This window comes from Vulpes lagopus, chromosome 6, assembly GCF_018345385.1.
Source record: "Vulpes lagopus strain Blue_001 chromosome 6, ASM1834538v1, whole genome shotgun sequence".
Taxonomy (NCBI): domain Eukaryota; kingdom Metazoa; phylum Chordata; class Mammalia; order Carnivora; family Canidae; genus Vulpes; species Vulpes lagopus.
Genome location: NC_054829.1, coordinates 95,690,992 through 95,701,619, shown reverse-complemented (window position 1 = coordinate 95,701,619; position 10,628 = coordinate 95,690,992). Strand labels below are relative to the sequence as shown.

General features: G+C 38.1%; 1 pseudogene; it reads right to left on the bottom strand.

The window, feature by feature from the left end:
- Positions 1-1,230: 1,230 nt before the first annotated feature.
- On the bottom strand, positions 1,231-1,707 carry LOC121492683 (annotated as a pseudogene).
- Between the last annotated feature and the right edge of the window lie 8,921 nt (positions 1,708-10,628).

Below are 10,628 nucleotides of genomic sequence, written 5' to 3'. Positions count from 1 at the left end.
GATGCCGCTGCTCTATGGAGATGTCTCCGCTAGATCTCTTACGTACAGGGTCATGGCATCTCTGCTACAGTTGATGATAGAAAATGGACACCTCCAACTCTGTATCTCTCTCAACTTCTCTCAATTCATTCAACTTCAACTTCATTCAAGTTTTGCATGAATACACATGAATGATGCACTGAAACCTTGTCTGGAACTGCATCTGGGAGCATGGCACTTAGCAATCCCACCTCTGATCCCAGGAAGGCACACCTAGAGGAAGTTAGATTCCATGTGGAAGGAGCCAACCTACATTATCACCTTTAACTCAGGGTGACTGTGAGAATGAGATGGGATTCTGTACAACAGGCCTTCACCACACAGTTTAGTGCTCAGCAAATAGTAGCTCATGAAAGATTTTAGGATCATAGATTTGAATAAAGAAGAAAACAGAAGCCATGTCATTTCTGAGATAATTCCTGTAGTTTAGAATAGAGGAAATAATGGCACAAAATGCAAATGCAAATTGTAAATATGAACAAGGGAATATAAACATTTGAGCTATTTCAAAGGCACATGGACAGGATTCAATGATAGAACATAACTGCTAGTTTCTAAGCAGTTCAGATTGCTAGGGATTTTCAGTGAGGAGACTACTTGTTTTATTCCAACATGCATAACAGAAAGGAAATCACATCATTTTAAGATAGCAGCATTGGTTGTCCACAGTCTTCCTGTGTTCTCAGACTCACGTATTGTTAGGACAGATACCTGAAGAGTTTGTGGTAACTCAGCATTTTCTTTGAAGAGATAAATATATCTCAATAAATATGTTTTGATGGCTCTTATGCAATATCTGATAATTTAAATAGGTATTTACCAGAAGTGAAATTAATATGCTTTTTTTTATCTTGTAAGTCAAAATATCTCCATTTTGTGATCCCTGGGTGGCTCAGTGGTTTAACGTCTGCCTTCCGCCCAGGGCGTGATCCTGGAGACCCAGGATCCTGGAGACCGCATCAGGCTCCCTGCATGGAGCCTGCTTCTCCCTCTGCCTGTGTCTCTACCTCTCTCTGTGTCTCTCATTAATAAATAAATAATCTTTGGGGAAAAAAAAAAGATAAAAATAAAATATCTCCATTTATAGACAAAACTCATTAGTGGAGAGATTAGGTCTTTTTGTTTGTTTGTTTGTTTTGTTTTTTGTTTTGGTCAAATGATGCTGTATTGAAACATTTTCCCTGGCAGTTCTTAGCTGGCTGGGCATTCCACCACACACCACTGATGCTGTCTGTGATGTCATGGAGTCACGGCTGTCAACACTGCAGCCCACAGACTGGGCAGTCCCCAGGATCTCTTTAATGTTTCCGGAGAGTTCTCTGGCTAAAGATCAGTATCACATCTGTCAAGCAATGTTGACAATCTCATTAAAAGTGATATTTCCACTGTGTTTCCCGGTTTTCTGCTTCTTTCTGTCTCTTGGAGGTTTCTTGAGGGCTTTGATAACCAAGGCAGAGGAAGAAAGTACCACTTCAGTCAGGGCCTCTCTGTTCAAATGGTCAGTTTCACGGTCATCCTCAGGCCCTTCCAATGGCCTGTTGCCTTGGCAATGTCAACACCAACCTTTTTTGGAGACATACCCAGAGGGGTGATCTTTGGGGCCAGGGTGGATGTGGCACTGACTTCCCCACCAGGGCACCTCAGTTATACAGCTTTGATTTCATTCATCGAAAAATAAGTCCATGTCATACACACGCACATAGGAAGAGCAATGCAGGTATTCAAACCAGGCAGACTCTACATTCGGGGGAAATAGACATGTACATGTGTCATGTGAACTAAGATCTTAATTTCTTAATGCTAATATGAAATTGATTCACTAAGCAGTTTCTCAGGAAAAGCGAATACTAAAAGTCACAACAGATGGAATGCTCGTTTGTTGTCTTATTCTGCCCTTTGGAGGTTTCAAGCTGCTGCTTCTTGCTACAGAATTTCAGTTAGGAAAGTCAAAGTTAGAAAAAGCAAATGAGAAAATCTTCCAGCATGACAAATTCGGGATATATTTCAATAAGGAAAAGAAAAGGGAATATTGCTTATCTCTAAACATTGAGGGGGGGGGTGATAATTGCTCCTTCCCTTCCTTATGCAGAATTCCTGTACTATATGTCATGATATCTACATGTAGCATACATTAGTATGCTTTTATCTGCAGAATCCAGAGATTCAGCTACCATTTCTCTGTTTTTCTCTCATTTTCATTTTAATCACACATAGTAAGAAAGTTTGTGGCCAATGAAATGCCTACTTCAAGACCTGCCCCTAGAAGTCATATGGATACCTCAAGGCAAAGGGACCCATGAACTACCAGCCTGCATCTTAGGCTCCATCCCACCAAATTATTGTCATAAATTATATCGGAGACAGTGTCTCTGCAACTTCCCTTTGATTCCTTGCCATGTCCAGGTTTTGCAGTAACCTGGCAGTTTAGTGAGCTGAAGGCTTTGTCTGATTAAATCCTAGGCTTCTTTTTGTCTTTCTTTGGTCCACCTTATGACAGTGAAACCGGCTTGAAGGACCCAGCCCAGCATGGTAGATTCCCAATGATTTATGCAATGTCACTTTCTTGATGATTAACCTGAATAAATCATGGTGGTATTTTCAGCAGTGATACAGCTGCCCTTTATATTCTTATCAATTTTCAGGGCGAGAAGAAATTAGCCCAGTCCTCTCATTGATCTTGTGAGGAAAAGTGTACCTCACAGCAGGGGTTCCACTGATAAACAATGAACACTACAAATCACTTATCAGTTTACTTTTAATCAATAAAACTTCTCACGATACGTTATTCTAGCAATTGGTCTAAATCACTGTGCCTATAACTGTTGTTTTCAAAACCTTTTAATCTAATTGGAAAATCTTCCTTTGTACTAGTAATAAACACTCACTAAACTGTCTGCACCTAATTGAGCTATAGTAATTTATGGGTGCTCCCTACTGTTTTTTCCCCTCTTTAATCAGACAACCATTTTATGTCTTTAACTAATGAAATCTAAAAATCCACCCAGTAGTTCTGATCAAATGTCACTAGTGAATAAATCTTCATTAACACTGGCAGGTTCCAAACCTACCTTCCATCTTGATTTAATTATTGTCTCACAACATACTCTTGTCAGGTGGAAAACACCTTTTTTCCCCATTTCTTCAAATAGCATGCCTTCATCACCAGAGATCTATAGGGGTAAAGCACGGCCCTCAGGCAGCTAGGGATGGAAGCAGAGTCATCTCCAGTAAAATCAGTTCCATGTCCCCTGGTCATGGGCACTGCTTCTGTTTCTGTCTCTTCTGCAACTTTTTCTGCAACTTCTTATCTTTCCCAGTATAAAAACGCATGTCTAGCAATTTACTCAAAGTATTCAAGCTCTGATAAATTAATTTACTCAAAGTCAGAAAAGAACAAAAGATAAACCAAAATACTGTTGAGAGGAATAAATTATGCCCACTATAGCTGATTATTACAGTAGGAAAGTTTTCTTGGGAAACTAAGATAAGAGCAAATGGAATTAGATACTAAACTTGGAGGAGTGTCACAAAGCTGGCACCTACAATCGACCAACCAGATCCAGTGGAGTCTTAATTAACTATATTAACATTAAATTGACAAGGCACTTATTTTCCTGAACTGTTCTCAGAAACACTGACTGGTTTATTTTGAAAGTTCCTTTTTGTACCATCTGCTTCATTTTGAAACATGCCCTCATATCATTTATATAATTCTAAAAAAGTATGCCACCCACAAGTGACTTGGATACCTTAAAATTAATAAAAGAGAAATAGATTCTGACAAGCAGGAGCTAGATCAAAAGTGAATGATACTAGCTTTGAGAGCTAGTTTAATTGCTAGTTAACAAATATTTATGTAGTTTTTACCATATGTCAGGTACTCTTCTAAGTCCTTCACAAATTTTAATCTTAGAAACAATTCTAAGAGGTTGGTCTTATTTTTTAAGAATAACATTTTCCAGCTGAGGGCACTGAGGCAAAGTTCAAGCATTTTGCTAGTCGTATAGCTAGTGAGTGGTAGAACTGGGATGTATCCAAATAGATAGGCTTTGGAGTTTGTGCTTTTTTTCTCTACATCATGCTATCATTTTGCACAATTGCATATCTGACTTGATTATGAGTTCCAGAACATAAGGCAAAAAGAGAGCATAACAACGCCTCAAGGAAGATATTTCTCCTGATATTTAATTATAAAAATGTATCCTAGCCCATATTCTACAGAACTCTAGCTTTCCACAGTGATTATATATATATATATTATATATATATATATAATATATATAAAAGGATTCCACGGGTCAATGAACTGAGCTATGTTAACCATTTTTAAAATTTCCTTAGAAATTCACAAACACAGTGTCATGCTAAAGCTTCTGAGAAGATGTACAACAATGACATAGGATAACTAGATGTAATCTAGTATTTATAGGCCTACTCAACAGCAGAACAAGTTTCCTGGGAGGCTCATTAATATCCTGCAGAACCAATGACTCACCACGAATCACCTTTGGAAAAGTCATGTTGTCTTGTTTAATGTGAGTCCTTCAAAGGGCACTGAATAATATGTTAAACATTTTCTAAACATATATTTATTTATTCCAAAAAACAAACTGGTTTTTACATGCTTCCATCAATTTTTCAGTTGAATGTTTAGCACTAAAACACAATGTGTTAAAGATGATCCTCAAGGAAGCTAACCTACATGTAACCTTCCTGGGGTCACTAGATAGGATGAAGATGAAATGCAGGCACCATCTGCCACAATATCCAGGACTATAACTTATATATTATTAATGTTTCAGAGTAGTTGCCTCCCAAATGAGATTTTGGAAAACACTTACTAACTTGGTCTTAGATCATATTTTAAAATGGGATACAGATATTTTATTCCACAGTACAGGAGATTTTAGGTCTTTAAGGGAGGCCATTTTTTTTCTCAACACTGGGTCAATTGCTGACTCCCAAAGCCTTGTATTTTTTGAAAAGTTTTCTGCAATTTTTCTATTTGGGGCCTACAGCTGGCTTTTCTAAGTGCCTATGGCATATCTTTGCACAAAATTGGGGTTCTTGTCTTTTCTATTTCTGCTTGGATATTCTTCAGTGGTTAGAAGTATGAGCTTAGACTGGTCAGAATGTGGTTAGAAATCTAGCTCCCACTTTTTAGCTTGGGACGTTGGCCATGTTACTTTGTATTGGTAAGCCTTTTATTGTTGACCTATAGAAAGAGAGTAATGATAGAACTTGTTTCACATGGTAATTGTGATGACTAGCTGACATAATGCTTTTAAAGTAGATGATATGGTACAGGCCATCACCCACTAACTGGTAACTATTCCTAAGATCATGGCTTAAAACTTTAGTTTGCCTTAGAAATATGGGGGAGCTTATTAAAACACAGGCTTCTGAGCCCTATCCCCAGAGTTCTGATTCAGTGCCCCTGGGGTGAGGCCTGAGAATCTGCATTACTAACAACATTCTAGGTGTTGCTGATGCTGTTGGTATGAAAACCACACATCATTGCCATAGAGTAACTGTTCTATAAAAAGAGAAGCTGTCACAGTGATGATGTTGTATTTATAAGAGGAATTTACAGATACATGAATTGGAGACATTTAGGAAAATTCTGCATCTAGGGGTATCTGGGTGGCTCAGTCAGTTAAGTGGCCAACTCTTGATTTTGGCTCAGGCCATGATGTCAGGGTTGGGGATCAAGCCCCACATTGGGCTCTGCACTCAGTGGGGAATCTGCTTGAGGATTCTCTCTCTGTCTCCTTTTGCCCCTCCCCCTGCTCTCTCTAAAATAAACATTTTTTTGTTTTTGTTTTTTTTTTTTTGTTTTTTTTTTGTTTTTTTAAGAAAACTGCATTTAGGCAGAGTGATAGTCTTAACCTAGGGTCTACTAAGAATAGGATTTGTAAAGAAAAATAATAAACATCTTCAACTGGTCTGTACTGGTCTTGCACTGGCATGGGATGGTTTCCTTCTTTCAAAAGAGTATTTCATTGGAACTGAGTGCTGGGTAGCAATGTTTTGTTTCCATTGTTGTTTTGTATCAAATCCCCTTGTTATGACATATGGCGGTCTGACATATTAGAGCCCATTTTAGATTCTCTAAGGTCTGTCTCAATGATGTGATTAGGATGGTTCTCCCCTAAAACTTACCCAGTGAGAAGTAACACTCATGAGTCATTGGGGACCCCTGAGTGTGCAGCCTGGACAAGAATCATTGAAAAGTTCATCTTTTCACCTTAGAACAGATGGAAGCAGCTAGAGTAAATGATAGACAGAAGGGGAACAGACTTCATTACACCTTCTGAGTTAATATTGACCTGGGAAAAATACAATGATTTCAAAGTTTGCCCTGATAACTGAGAAGCCTTCTTAATTAGAGGTAATGTCAAAAAGGTGGCTATTCCCCAAAATTCCTGCCCACCTACCATCTGCTACTGATAAAGGTTGGCAATTAAGAAATGTTAAGAGTAAGTTCTAATTACCTTCTTACCCTTGTATCTTGTTCCCTTGTTGCTCTTTGATAGCCTTAATTGAAGCCCACATGTGAATCACATCTTCTGCTGCATGCTGGCTCCTTCTGCCTGAATACACAGAAATCATCATAAATCCTAAGTTGCCCTCTGGTAAGCGTACGCTGTTAGAAACATAATCTTATACTTCTCAACTTTTCTGTGTATATTCATCTGATTTTACTGTACTGTTGTGAGTGTGGCAGTGATAGCAGCTCTAAATTTAATTCTCCAAGAATGGCACTTGCCAAATGGCCTAATCCTCTTCTTCGGTAAATTTGATGATGCAGTGGAAGTGGCAGCCTTTCTCACCAAGCCCTCACCATGTGTAATGAGATCCATGTGGTCATATCCTATTGGTGTCACCTCTTCTTTTTATAAGTCATAGGAACAAATTTTAGAATCTCTATTTTCACTAGAGAGATTTTATTTTCTGTGCTTTGGGTACTGCCAGTAGAGAACAGAAAAAGAAGAACATTATGATTTTGGAAGTAATTTATGGCTGCTGAGTCTCTGGTTATATAGAAATAAGAGCTTGTTTGCCCTCCTACTGCCAGATAAGAACTGACATTCCAACACAATGTTGCTATGGTGTTTTTTGAAGGAGAGATTCACCTCACTGCACTGGCCTGGAAAAATACAAAATAATTGTTTCATTGAGGCCATCATAAATATATCTCTACAAGTAGTGCCCAGAATCCACAGATCTCCAAATATCTGAGTTTATGAAATTTATTTATATCTAGCATCTGTTCAATTTTTTCAGTAATTATTTTAGCAAAAACTGAGGAGCCAGATCCTGATAATTTTCTCCTTTATCACACAATTCAAAAATGCAGCAAAATACAGGCAGTTATTCTTTTGTGGAGCACTTACAGGAGCAAAACCATATGCTGTTCTTGTTTGGGATAATTATAAATCTTTAAATATTTAAATGCACTTGTCTTTGAAACTAGTATCAACTCCAAAACAAACAATTTAATATGAATAACTCAACACCTAGAATGTCCATGTACCACACAGTTAATTAAGTCTATTCATGTATCCACACAAACAATTGCAAATGGCTTTCATGTGTTTGCATGAATAACCAAAGTAAGTTATAAATCTGTATTTTATTTTCTTTTAAAATAGTCCATCAGGACTTGAAACCATTGAGCCGTAAAGTTGAGCCTTCAAAATCATCCAGTCCAGAGATTTTCAAGTTTGACTATGCATTATAACAAGCTTTGGATTTAAAACACATACCTGAGTCGCAGGTATTTATGAATACGAATAAGAATTTGAGATTCTTACTGTGTCTTCAATGGGAAACTGGCATGTCTATTTTTTAGGTGTTTCACAAATCATTCTGATGGGCATCTGTATCAGTTTCCTAGAACTTCCATAAAAATTACTGTAAACTGGGTAGCTTAATTAAACTGAAATTTATTCTCTCATAGTTCAGGAAGCTGGAAGTAAAAAACCAAGGGGTTGGCAGAGCCAAGCTCCTGAAAACTCTGAAAGGGATGAATCCTTCCTTGCCTCTTCCAAGCTTCTGTGATTGCTGGCAATCCTTGGCAATCCTTCACATTCCTTGGCTTGCAGTTGCATCGCTCCATTCTCAGCTTCTGTTGGCATTGTATGGCCTTCTTCCCTGTGTGTCTGTTTCTCCAGGTCTTTCCTTATAAGGACATTCATAGGGATTAGGGATTAGGAATTGACCATATTTGGGGAAATTTAATCACTAAAAAACCTGAAGTGAAAAGTATTGATCTAATTTCTCTGAGGCCCACCGATACTATTGATATAAAATGGAGAAGTTAAGCAACTTGTATTAGTTATCTATTACACATAAGAAATTTATTCCTAAATCAAAATAACAAATCTTTATTATTTAACAGTCTCTGAGGGTCAGGGATTCAGCTTAATTGGGTGGTTCTAACTCAGAATCTCTTAGGAGGTTGTAGTCAACCTGGCCTCTGAGGATATAGTCATCTGTAGGCTTAAATAGGGTTAGGTCCACTTAAAATCTCACTTAGTTCATTACTCTAAGTTGACTTTAGGCCATAGTTCCTCACTAGGTCAGCCTCTCCATAGAGATGTTCAATCGCAGGGAAGACTATTTACATGGAAGATATGGCAGTGAACGTTCACTGAAGTCAATGATCTGAGATGGAGAGAAAGGACATGAACCAAGACAGAAGCCATAATGACTTTGGTAACCTAATCTTGGAAGTGACATACCATGATTTCTGCCATATTTAATTGATCACACAGATAAATCCTAACAGAGTGTGGGAGGGGACTATACAAGGGTTAATATCAGCAGGTGAAGATCATTAAGAACCACCCTGGAAGCTAGCTACCATTAGTGAGGAGTCAGGCATCTTGATTTCAGGCCTAGAAGATTAAACAGTAGCTGTCAAGGTGAATCCAAGGGTTAGCATCACTTGGGAGCTGATTTAGAAATGCTCACTCTTAGGGGTCTGGGTGGCTCAGCTGGTTATGCATCTGACTCTGATCTCAGCTCAGGTCTTGATCTCAGGGTGGTGAGTTCAAGCCCCATGTTGGGCTCCACTCTGGGCATGGAGCCTTAAGAAAAATGCTAAATCTCAGATCTCACCTTCGATCTACTGAAGTAGAACTTATATCTTAATAAGATCTCCAAGTGATTTGTATGCACCCTATATTCTGACTCTCCAGAAGCAAATTACTGATTCAGAGACACTGCCCTTTTCAAAGTAATTACCTTGGTAGTACAGCTAGTCAAAAGAAACTGTCATTGCTTGAAATCTGCTAGGAATTTTGCATTGGACCAGATCATAAGACACCCTAAGAAACTGAGAGCCCTGAGAGCCAACGTAGGACAATTCTCCTACGTGCACCCTTCTCTTGCTGCAATGAAAGGCTGCTGTCCCCTCCCCGTAGAGGACAGACATAGCAGCGGGGTTGACCAGGTAGCCTGTAACACACACACTTAAGCAGAACAATTTGGGTTCAATGAGCCTGAAACAGGGAAAGATATTCCCACACAAGAAGATAAACCTGGCACAGGTTTTATGGGCTCTTTATCTCTTAGTAAGAAAGTGTTCGATGCCTAAAGTCCATTCCCATGAAGCCAAGCAGGGACTGGAAGACTGTGAGCATGAGATTGCCTTACACAATGCAGATTTTTCTAGGTAGTATAAAATATTTATTTAACGTCATATTGTTTTTTTCTTTTTTTTACACATAGTAACTGTAATGTGATCTTTAAAAGCTTCTAAGACACGAAGAAGTAAAAAATGCATATAGTTTAAAGAGGAAAGAGTCAATAAGATCAGGCACAGAGATGGTCCAGATGTTGGAATTTTCAGACAGAGTTTTTAAATAAGTATGAGGGATATGTTAAATATTCTAGAGGAAAGGTTAGCAACTTAAAGGAAAATAGGAGAGAAAAACTAGAAAAGAATCAAATGGGATTCCTAAGGATAAAAAAATATGTGAAATAATAAAAGGGGGCCTGGTTTGTTTAATCAATTAAGCATCTGCCTTCACCTCAGGTCATGATCTCTGGGTCCTCAGATTGAGCCCCGTTTAGGCTCTCTGCTCAGCAGGGAGTCAGCTTCTCCCTTTCCCTCTGTGCTCACTCTCTCTCTCTCAAATGAATATGTAAAATCTTTAAATTTCTTTTTAAATCATAAAGAATTTATTTGATAAGCTAATGTGGTCCGGGTGCAGATGGGTAAAGATTCAGTGAACTTGAATCAATGTCAATAGAACTTATCAAATCTGAAACCTATGAACATAGATAAAAATATTAATGAATGAAATCAGGCAATACATGAAAAAGATAATGCAGTTTAATCAGAGTTTATCTCAGAAATGCAAATTTGTTCAGCACTAACGTTTTTACCAATTTAATTACCATATTAAGAAGAAAATAGCATGAAATAACCACCAGAGGATCAGAACAGGCATTTGATAAATTTCATGAAATAGTCGTCACTTTGCCTTTGAGATTAGAAGAAACACAAGGATGTCAACTCTGACCATTATGTTATAATGTGATGTATTTTATATATTGAAATCACAGATCCTTACCAA